Raw genomic sequence first — 13,043 nt, forward strand, 5'->3', positions numbered from 1 at the left:
TTCTATCTTCGATGAGTCCATGCTGACAGTCCCTACTATTATAACAAAGCCTAGATACTCAACCTGAGTAGTCCCAAAACTATATTTATTTTTTTAGCGTAGAGCTTGTTATCCCTTAGCAGCTGTAAAACTACTTCCAAATGCCTCAGGTGGTCAGTCTAATCTTTAGAATAAATTAGGATGTCATAAAAAAAACTAGGACAAATTTTCTCAGGACTGGTTTAAAAACAGTATTCATCAAAGCTTGAAAACTGGATGGGGCATTTGTTAGACCAAATGGCATAACTAAGAATTCATAGTGGTTATCAAGAGTTCTGAATGCTGTCTTGTACACATCTTTGTCCCACATTCTGATTTGGTGATATCCGGACCTTAAATCCAGTTTAGAAAAGAAAGTAGCTTGGCTAAGCTCATCCAACAATTCCTCAATAATGGGAATGGGAAACTTATCTTTGATGTTCACGTTGTTGAGTTACCTGAAATCTACACCCAATCGCCAACTTCCATCTTTTTTTTTACCATGACAATAGATGAAGCAAAGGGACTATTGTTGTCCCTTATAATCCCTTTCTGTAACATTTCCTACACTAGTTTTTCAATCTCGTTCTTCTGAATAGTGGGGTACTTGTATGGTCTTACTTTGACCACTCGTGATTCATCCAGCAAGGGAATGCAATGATCCTGAAGTCTAGTAGGTGGTAAGCCTGATGGTATTTGGAAAACATCATTAAAGGCAGCTAACAACTTGAGTAACATTGGATGGTTAGAAGACTTTGGCAGAGTGAGTATTGTTTGTTGACTAAAAGATAATAGCATAGGCTGGGGACCATAGTTTAATATTTTGAAACATTTGGCTGCTTGATTGTCATACAATAGTTGAAGACTGCCAGGAACAACTCATTGTAGGATATGGTTTTTGCCTAGGTGTTCGAATTGCATAGTAAGGGAAGAGAAATTCCATATGATAGATCCTAGAGATAAAAGCCACTGAATTCCTAACACTAGATCACATCCTTTCAGAGGCAACAAATAAAAGTCAGCAGTGAATGCCAATCCTTGAGCTTCCCATTGGACATTTTTGCAGACTCCCTGGGTAGACAATCGAACTCCATTAGCCACCATGACTCTCAATGCAACAGTTTGCTCAGTAGGTAAGTCCATACATTCACTAGCTTAGAATCTATGAAATTATGTGTGCTCTCAGAATCCACAAGAACGATAACTTTTGTTTGCCCGATGTGAGCTAAAAGCCTCATAGTGTTGTGCCCTTAAGAGCCATGCAAAGCATGTAAAGAACGTATAGATGAAGTGACCTCGGGTTCTTGCTCCTCTTGTTCCAATTACTCCTTGTGATCTTGAAACTCATCGATTTCAAGACTCTTTGGCTCATCCTCACCATCAGAGGAAACATCAATCACCAATTGGTACAGTTGAGATTTTTGGCATTTGTGTCATAGAGTGTATTTGGAAGCACACCAGAACAAAGCCCCTTTCTTCTTCTATCATCCATTTCTACCTGAGATAAAGTCTTCACATGGCCTTTAGGACCCCCTTGTGGTGCTAAAAGTGGAAACCACTTGAATAGGTTTAACATTTGGCAAACAGGGTCTGATGGGTCCCCTGTTATATATTGCTCTTTTCATTGGCCCCAAGATAATACTTTCCACCCTTCTAGCTAAACGAAATCCATCCACTAGGGTGGAAGGTGGGAACAACCACAAGTATTGCCCTACTTCTGGTTTGAGATTACTAACAAACACACTAATCGCATGTTCTTCAGTTAAATCTATTTGGTTGAGCAAACTAACGAATGTATCATGAAATTGAGTCACTGGCCTTTGTTGCTTCAAAGCAACGAGCTCAGACATAGGATTTAGAAAAGTGTCTGAACTAAATCGATCCATCAGTCCATGAGCATAGACGTCCCATGATAGTTGTTACAACTCACCATGCCTCAACACAAAAAAATAGTGCCAGTCCAAGGCCTTGCCTTTAAGATGGAGCATAACTACTTTCACCTTAGCCTCGTCTCTAACACATTCAGATGAGAAGAATTGTTCAAGCTTCAACCACCATCCACTAAAATCCATGCCATCAAAACGTGGACACTCTAGTTGATATCCCCTGAAGACCCTCGTACCAACATTCCAATTTGCCTTGAATCTCGTAAGGGTGATAATATCAACTGCTCCTCTTTTGAAGATTCAGGAGGAACACTCCCTAGTATGCCTTTTCCCTTGTCCAAGCTCACTTCCACCGAGTTGCCTTGCTAGTACCAACAGCACTGGTTAGTGTCGATTGTCCCATGTATTGCCCAAATAAAGCTTGAAGACCCGTGCGAATCTCAGTTTGAATTTCCCCTTTCATCGTATCATGGAAGGATTGAAACTTGGTCTCAATCTTGGTATCCAGATCTAATTTCAACTGGGTGAACTCCTATTGCAGTTGATTCATCTCTTTTTGAAGCTTGGTGGTTACTCCATCGTTGGCCATGAGGAAAGAGAGGCTATGATACCTTGATGCTAGCTGTAGAAAATGAAAAGAAGAAGAATAGAATAATAAGAGGAGGAAGAAGAAGTAACAGAGACAGAGGAGAAAAAGGGATTGAGAAGATAGTACTGAATTTCTTCACACCCAACTCCAGCACACGCAAGGGTGCTAAAAAGAAAAAAAAATAACGGTCATTACCGCTGTCGTTCTGCTACAAGGCTCAGCATCAAAATGCCCCTTTTCAGTAACCAAGCTCTTCCCTCCAAAACGCAGCGTATTCATTAAAGTACCCCTCCCCCAAAACATGTTGTTTTGTGCAACATAATTAGCTCAACAGTTTAAGCAAAAATTAACTACTTTTTAACCCCATAATTATATGCCATAACAATGTCACTTCTCTTTACCCGTAACCATAAGAAGCCCATAAAACTGTTTAGGCAATTGCGCCACTTTTATTAGTCCGCTAAGAGGGTTTTTTTTTAAACTGAAGTAAACCACCTCAGTAGTATTTTAGTTTTTCTTATTTTGATGACTTTATTTTGATGACTTTATTTTGTTAATTTAATCATCTTTCAAATTCATCTCTTCTTCCGTTAAATTTATTTTTTATTTTTTAAAATTTATTTTCCTTTATTTTCCTCTCATCTCATTTTCATCATTTCTTTTTTGCAGCACTCTTCCTTAACCATCGCACTCTAGTAATGCTACTAGTTGAAAAAGCTCCCACAACCCATATTTCCTTTATGTTTCGATCTTGTTGTTCAAATCTTCTCAAAATCCACATAAAAGTCACGAAAATACTAAGTCAGATTTGAATTTTTCTTGTCTTGATCTATTGCCTCAATTATTCAATTTTTGGCTCTCCTTGGACTACTACACTCCGATCACCTTTTAGATTGTCAAATGGAATCTCAAAGCTTTAAACCTGAACTCAAACCGAGATAAGTCCCCTTCTTTTTTATTTTTCATTTCCTTTTTCTTTTTTTTGTTGAGTACTACCTTTTTTCTTTATTTTTTTGCAAGTTTGCTTTAGCTTCTTTGAAATAATAGGGAACAATTCTTTTTTTTTTATTATGTTAGTTGAATTTTTTGTGTGTAGGGTTTTTGGTATAGGTGTTTATAGTTTGGGTTTTGAGTGTTTTAGTGTAGTACTTAAAGTAATAGATGTTTCTAGGTTTAATGTTGAGGAAGGTGGGGGTGGAGGCAACAATGGTAAGGATAAGAGTGTTGGATGATGAAAATGATGTAGTGTTGAAGAGGATGGTGATAAGAATGTTGAGCAGTAAGGATTATGCTAAATATAATGATGGTGGTGAGGGATTGGAATTCGAGAGAAAAGGCTAGAGAGGGGGATGTGTAAGCTTGTTATTGGTGTGTTAGACAACAAATGATGGGAATGGTGAGAGAGGTGAACCGGGTGGTAAAGAAAGTGAATGGAAAAAATAAAAAATTGAGCGAGAAAGAAAAAATAATAAGGGAAAAAAAGGAAGTATAAAAGATTTAAAAATTGAGCTTAACAGTGGAAGAGATAGATTTAACCGTAGAGTAATCGGTACAATGATCACCAAATTATTTAGAAATAATCATTATTTAAAGAGATTAGCAGAATAATTTACCCAAAAAAATGAAAAAATGATATAATAATCAAATATGACTTTAGCTACAATGGTGAAATTAAGTTGTTAAAAATCATAATGTTCGGGTTTGATTTTTATCATGCACGCATATTTTTCTAAAATTTATATGAAAAGATAAAAAGCACTTTTTAAAAATAAGGAGTTTTTGGTAAATTTTCCATTGAGTTGGAATTTGATTGAAGAGCGACACAAACTCGAGAAAGATCTTAAATATTAATATTGATTCTAAGTTAGTCTTAAATATTAATATTGATACTAAGTTTAATTTAATTAAAATTTAGGGTAAACTACACAAATAATCATTCAACTATGATAGTGTTTTTATTTTGGTCACCCAACTATAATTTTTTTTTTATTTAGTCACCAAATTTTTCGAAATTATATTTTTTAGTCACCTGACGTTAAGTTAATAAATGAAGTCTAACATGACATTTTCTTATTGGCTTAAAAATAAATTTAATCCTTCAATATTTAGACATTATATCAATTTAATCCTAATTCTAAAAAATAATTTTAGGTCTCAACATATAAATAATTCAAGCCTTTCAGAATTAGATCGACAGTCGAATCGATTAAACCACTGATTCTAGTCCGACCCGTTTATCTGATTCAATTGAATAAATTATTAAAAAATCATAAAAATAAAATATATATTTACAAAAAGAGTAGAAAAAACTTATTCAATTATCAATTCAATCGATTTTGCTAGTTTTAGGTCAATCAGTCCAATTGTTGGGATCTAGTGACCTTAATATAGTGATTTTGTCTACTTACTTGTAATTTTTCAAACAAATTGATTTAATAAAAAATAAACTATTATCATTAATATCTTTTGAATATTATCTTCAACAGTTTTTGAAACACCTCATACCTGACCCGATCACCGAATCCAAATACGCGATGTTACATTATGTTATCGAAGTAAGTCAAGCTATCTCATTACATAATCATAAATTTTACTTATCAATACTCATCGTATATACAAGTTTAACCACAATTTAACACTTATCAAGCTATGTATTCAAAACAAATCATGGAAGCACAAACAAGAATAGCTACTTGTTTATGACCTTCGCCTTTCATTTATCTCGAGATGGGACAACATCTTCTTTAGCTACATACAATAATTCGAATATAGAAACGGTATTGGTTTTCACATTATCACATGTAAGCACATAAAGTAAACATAGTTTGTGTGACACCCCAAACACCAACCGGAACAGTCCGACCCGAATCTGAAGCGACACATTAGCCACTAAAGTGACTCTCCAGCACAAAACCACCCCAAAACACACCCCAACCTTATAACACCTAAATTCTAACTAATAACTGTCTAATCTTATTGCAGAAGCAGTTTGTGAACCATTTTAAAACTATTTTTAAGGATTTAACCCTAAGAGTATTTTAGTCATTTTATCACTTAAAACTAAACGATCCTGATTTTAATTCTAAATGGTTACCAACTTCCTTCTAATCAATTTTGGGAAACCCCTAAAATTCATTTTAATTAACCATTTTTCCTTAATCCATTTACTAATTAAGGATATATTAGCTAAGTTTTATTACTTTAATCATATATATACAATTTTAATTAATCTAATTACGACTAATAAACAACTGTATTCATAATTTAAACATTCAAAATCATGTTTAACAAACAACAATTAAATCATACAAGAGACTTAATTTAGCCAAAAAGCTATCCACTCATTAAAAAGCTACAATTAAAATGTATTAGTAAAAAAATCATGCTTCAATCACCATGATATCACTTAGCAACATATCGTAGTCCACACAATATTTAACCATAAAATCAATCATTAAAAAAATAAGTATAACATCTTAAAATTGAAATCCAAATAAATCTCTCAAATGTCCATTACAAGTATATCAAATTATCCCAATTGAGTGCCACAATGCCCTCTAATGTTTCTAAAGAAGAGTCATTAATCTATACTACCAAATAGCCGTAGACTTGGACCAGCCTTGCCCTTACTCCTCAACTCCCCAAAGCCAAAAAAAAAAAACTCTGCACAAAGCAGTGAGGGTGTGAGCTGAAAAAGCTCAGTGAGTGGCCATAAATTCAATAAGTAAATCACACCAAAAATATACTTATACAAAGGCAAACCATGTATCAAATTTCAAGTATATGAATCATAATTTCAATTATATTTTCATGCTCAATTATAGAATTCAATGGACTAAAATTTCCAGCAATAATGCAACATTAAAACATCATAATTCCATATGTTATTCCATGAGTAAAAATCACATTTATTATGGCATATGGAAACATAAATTTAATTAACAAGCAAACACTTATATTGGCAAATGACATCCATGACAAAATATAAACATGTGATCATGCATTGGATAAACGAATCTCTGATCTCCCAAATATTGAATGTAATACTCCGATTGAATGGGGCGTAGCCACACATTCCCTTATACCACATCGAACGGAGAAAAAGGCTGAAAACTCCCTTATCCACTCCAACAAAATCAATACTTCTAGAGCCATATGCTCACAAAGAACACATGTAGTGGTGAGTACTCATTAATTCTATGGCATGCCATCTACATCCAATGGATCCACCATGCAATGTTGCCAATATAAAAACTTATATTTAAACACTTAATTCATGATATAAAAATTCAATTTAAATCATGTCACTTAGCAATTTTAGTCCTAATATTGATAAGCACAATAAGTGTTTTTGTCCGTGGATCTAAAACCAATCATAAAACCATCATCAGTGTCTAATATACAGTAATCCATGCTCCAATTATTATTCAATACAACCCAAATCAATCATACCAAACACAAAATTCACAATTTCCATAAATCATTTACAAGTATGCTTATATAAAATTAAAATCAATTTTAATAATTAGAAACACAATTCAAAACCTCAATTTACAAATAAGCATGTTTACCAATTGCCTTTAAAAACCACCGACCTTCACACTTTGTTTCTCAAGCCAATGTGTATCAATTAGCTATTTTTGGACCTCGGTTCTGATTAACAATGGCCTCTCCTCGTTGTGGAGCTTAAACAGAGATAAAAATACATGTTACAAGCTATCATTAACAATAAGAAAATCGAAAAAAATCATGAACTACACCGATCTAAAACTTATCTCCAATCTACCTTATCGAAAACTAACAATATAGCTGAAACACAAATTTCAGCCCCTAAATGACCTTCTCTGCACCAAAAACTATTTCTAAACATCATTTCTAATCTACCAACACAAAACCTAAGCATCAATTTCATCAAACAAACCGTTTCATAATTTTCCGAAAAATCAACTCGGATGAGTTTTTTTCACAACGTTGAAAATTTTTCTGAAGAATTTTGAGAGAATTTGGAGAAAATAAAATGTGAGTTCTAATCTTTGATATGTGGACTTTGAAAAAGAAAAAGAAAAACTAGAGAACATGCTTAGAAATTAGGTGAAAATTGTGTGTGAAGTGAGGGGGTTGCAGTGTTTTTGAGCTAAAAAACCCCTACATGATTTTCAAAAATTGGGAAAATTGCCATCAGGCCACTCCCACAATTCCCTTGTTTTACAAAGTAATCATTTCCCTCCAACATTCCAAAATATGGGTAATTTTCTATAAAACCACTCAAACACTTCCCTTATTTTGCAAAATGGTTCTATGTAATTAACATTTTAAATTCTCTCAATTAAACCTCCATTTTAATTTATTTTTCAATTCTAATTTGACCCAGAATATTTATTTTACCCAAAAATTATAAAATTATTTTTACTATAAATTTTTTTTTTCTATAAATATTTTTATTTTTCGAAACATTATTTCCCGATTTTTTAAAATGAAATAAAGCTAACTAAACTAATAGAAAAATTGCTGATAACCTTCATTAACTCCTAATTTTTTCACTCGAAACCCTGTAAATTTACCCGAAACTACTAGACCTATTTTTAGGGTCTTACAATTTATATTTTTTTTAGTTCCTATATCCAAAATGCTTGTATCTTTCAATATTTTGAATCGAAACAAAATTCGATTTTATATTTACTTACTAGGGGCCTCATCCTTTTAATCTATAATATAATTTCTTAATAATTTTAAATTTATTCAATTTAGTCTTTATTAACGTTAATATTTGAGACATTCGTATGCCACAATTCACCCGATCAAATTTAGATTTGGGTTAATAAATATAGTACAGGTGACCTTTTAACACTATTATTTTACTATCAACCACAAAATTTTTATCCCTTACAATTTAGTCCTAAATAAAACATAATTTATCAATTAATCTAAGCTTGATTCAATATCACCTACCACATTTCTAACATATTTTTCCATCACTTAATTTAACTAGGTTCATGCCTAAATTCAAGTTATATCAAGATTTGCAAACTTTATTAATCAATAATTATACAAAAATTAAAAGTATAACTCACCTATCTTTCCCAATTGAAGTTACGACAATGGTGGAAGAAAAGGAAAAATCTTTCTTTTCTTTCCTTAGTTTGGACAACAAGACTGGGTAGAGAAGATAACCTTCTCTCTCCCACTTATACCACATATATATACTTAGATTAGAATTGTAATTAAATTTAATTAACAAAAACCATTACTTAATATAATTCATAATGATGATGGCGGACGAATTTAATCATGTCATCCCACTAACTACTAACTTGGTCTAATTATCATTTAGTCCTTAGTTTAATTTCTAACTAGGTCCTTCTCCCATTTCCTAAATTAAAATTTAATAGTGGCTCTTTTTACAATTTAATCCCTGTACTATTTTTAATATCCGATTTAATTGAATAACATTTAATAACTCAACCTTTCTGATCTGTACTTGACTCATAATTATTCTATTTTACTTATTTACTAACTCAACTCAATTAATTTGATCTAAAATCGAATTTTGCAACATTGTTGAAAACTAGGTCGTTACAGTTTTTGCATGCAAATCAAAATGAAAACAAATATTAGTTCAGTGGTTATCTAACATTTAAACTAATATTAAGCGGTATTACTTGGTCGGATTAAAGTGCGAGAAAACAATTTTTATTAGTAGATAATTTAAACATGTCATTAGTCTAATTGAAATTGAGCAAATTAATTGAAAGACTAATATGTTATCTATAAAGTCCAAATGGAGAGATACATTGTCTTGGGTATATGACTCCTAGAAGATAAAGACATAGATGTGTACATTGGACAAATCCGTTATAAGCATATTAATTGTTGTTGTATCGAACTATTATAAGCATATTAATCGTTACCGTATTGATCTGTTATAAGCATGTCATACTGCATTGCAGGGTAGGACGATATGTACAGAGGAAGATTCGCGGTTTATCTACATATTTTGTTGTGCAAACCATAGCCATCGGCAGTCTGTCTACAACTTTCTTGTGCACTCACAGCCATTGGCAGTGTTATAACACTCCAAACCTGACCTAGACGTTATGGCCAAATCTTGAAGGTTACATTAACTTCTGAAAATTTTTTATTGTTGCTATTTGAAACTTCTACTTGTTTTTCTATAAAAGTAAATTATGAAAAGAAAAAAAAATCTTTTTTCACTTATTATTTGCAAAAACAAACCATTATACAATAGGGGTTTCTTTAACACATTTGTTCTTTACTATTGATTGTTAACTCGCTTATTTTTCAGAAAACTAGATTGCTCATTTTGTTTTGTACTAAAAACTCAACAAAACCCAAAACCAAAATAAATATATGAAAATTAGTCCGACAGTCCAAAAGTCTATAAATTTTAATTAATAATTATTTAAAATGATCTTATGCAAGAAAACCAATACGAGCTCTCAAACGACGCCTAATCCTAAGTCTATGGGTTACCTGAAATATTAAGCAAATGGGGTGAGCTAAAAAGCTTAGTGTGGGTTTAACTCAAGTATTCAAACAATTAACATATCAAATAGAACAATTTATTATAAAGAACTTACAAATTTTAAATTTGCAAATTTCAGTATGCATGTTTATGATAATGCAGATTTTTCAGAAATTTCCTACCCAACTCTGCTACATACCAAATATAGTTCCCCAGAACTCGTCCATCCAAGACACACCAACAGATAATTGTGGACAATGCCACTAGAATTGTAGACAGCTAGATAGTGCATATCATTAAATTGTCAAAGCTTCCTCCTTACCATATCGTCCCAACACCCCATGTAATGTAACATGGCATGCAAATACAAAATTACAACAGTAAGCATGTTGCACATGCAACCATATATTTAATAGGAATCGGTAGGCTTGAGATTTCATGCTTTGTAGAACAGATATGTCAGATTTTAATAATAACAAATCAATTTAATCAGAATAGCCATAATGTCACATACCATTAGAATTAGAGCAAAACATAACTTATCAATAATCATTTAACGGATTTAAACAGAATACTTACCTTCTTTCAACACAAAAATCCTTTAGCATATTCGACCACTTTATGATACTTGTAATAATTTTCAATTACTAAATTAATCAAAAATCAAAACATGTTATCTACTTATCACACGAGATAAAACACACACCTTAAACAAACGATCCAAAATCACCAATCTAAAATGTATCAGCTCTTCGTCTCCAATACTTGAACCACTTATTAACTAACCACTTCTTGAATTTGTGATTGATTTGATATGTTGGTAACGAATCCTTCAAACCAAAATAATTTGTGGTTAGAATGAACCCTTTGTCCAACAACGAAAATCAAGATCTAAATATAAAATTGAACTCACTCTTTAAAATACTTATGTTTTAAATACTATGGATGAGTCAAAACAACTCTATGACTTTATTGAGGATTTGGTTAGAATTGATGTGAGAATCTATAACCCACAAGATGAAGAAAAGGGACGACAAAGAGGAAAAGAATAAGAGTTGTTAACAAAAATATGGACAGACGAAAACAAAAGAAAAGGGAAAAAAGCATAGAAGAGAGGACGACAGAGAGAATTTTAGTAGCAAAAATGAAAAGAACAGAAAGATAGAGAGTAGGAGAGAGATGGGGACGACACTAGGAGGATTTTTAGGGGATAATGCTTTAAAATTTTAAAATTAAATAAGCATAAATCCCACCTAATCAGATTTAGTTGCTAACTTTATCATTTTGTTTAGAATTTGAATTTAACCAAAAATCTAACAGCATGGGCAGCACGACAGGGAAAAAGCAAAAATTAACACAATTTTGGGCACAATGGGATTCAATCTTGGGAGCACAAAAAATGCAAGTCTTTACCATTGAACTAGTGGACTCATTCTTGTTGACAAACTTACGGAAATTAAAAATAATCTAGGCACATCAAGCTAGATATAGGGATAAAAATAATTAAAATTTCAAATAGAATCAAATACAGGTTCTCAAGCACGCATCCAGAACACTTAACCACTAAGTCAAATTAATTACTTGCCACGACTCCTACAACATTTATTTTAAAATAGGGTATGACCACTTTTGGTTCACTAACTCAATTTCTACTAACCCAGTTTTTGGGATGTGACAAGTGTTTGTCCTATTAACTGCAAATATGTTATGCTTCCATAACCTATTAGCAACTATTACCTGCAAGTGTGTTGCGCATCCACGGCCAGTAGAAAATTTTATCTGCATTATTTTTCTATGCATCCATAGCCCAGTAGTAGTTCTCATCTGCAAATTTTGTTGTGTCCACAACCATTGACAGTTTATCTGCAAACCATTGGTGGTTAAACCATAACCCGATGTATAAGGTTGTTGGAGTTCAAGGGAACTTCTATCGTGGTATGTAACAGAGTCAAGCAGGATCTTTATTTTGATATATTGAAATTGCATTGCCATACATAAACATGTGCGTACATAAATTGTGAAACCTGAAATGATAATTGATGGTGCTCATTTTATGCTAAGTTATTTAGTATGCATTATTGATTGTTTGCATTGATTTCCTTGTGATGGAGCTCACACTGAGCTTCATAGCTCACTCTCCTTTTATTTTCTTCTCTACAGATAACCCATCAGATTAGGGTGAGGACACAACATACGGAGGACTCGAAAACGTTTTATTTATATGAAAGTATTATTAGGCTTATTTTTATAATACCTATTATTTCGAAATTATACTATTTTATTTATATTGTGGCATGAGACTCATGTTTAGGGTTTATTTAGCATTCATGAATTTTTAATTTGAATTTAGGATAATGAACATGGAATTAGATTTGGTTATGTATTAAATAATTTTGTTTTAATATAATTAAAACTAAATTGAATATAACTTTCCACTGCTAGGTTATAACTAAATTTTGAGTCATAAACAAATTAGGAATTAGCTAAGTTTTCAAAGGAAACCATTAATACAAGAAAAATGTAATACTTAATCGGTTTTTATCAGTTCATAAGTTTCTCTAAAAATTAACTAAGTTTTCTTCTAACTTAAATGTTTTTAAAATGGCTGTTTTGAAAATTCCGATAGCTTATTGGATCATTCTGGTGGTTGATGTAATCTCTCGAATTCAAGCCTAACGTCTAGATCGGATTGAAGAGATTAAAAATAATACACTGCAAATGGAAACAAATGAATTATTCACAGTATTTATTAAGAAATTCAATTACCAAAATTTAGTGATTGAAATCAATTAATTCAACTATAATTCAATCAATTAATTCAACTATAATTCAAGAGATTTACCTTTAGTTATTGTTATATAAAAAACAATTCTACTTGATTCCTTCTCAATTTAAAATGAATATATAAAAAAAACCTTTTGATTTCAGGTATTTAATAAAAATAGTATTAAATAATTTAATCATGTTTTAATATAATTATTATTCAATATATGTAATATGTATATTACTCTAATAAAATAGTAAAATATTTAATAATATAGTAAATTTTAATTAATATATAAGCTAT

Source organism: Gossypium hirsutum, chromosome A12 (assembly GCF_007990345.1).
Source record: "Gossypium hirsutum isolate 1008001.06 chromosome A12, Gossypium_hirsutum_v2.1, whole genome shotgun sequence".
Lineage (NCBI taxonomy): Eukaryota > Viridiplantae > Streptophyta > Magnoliopsida > Malvales > Malvaceae > Gossypium > Gossypium hirsutum.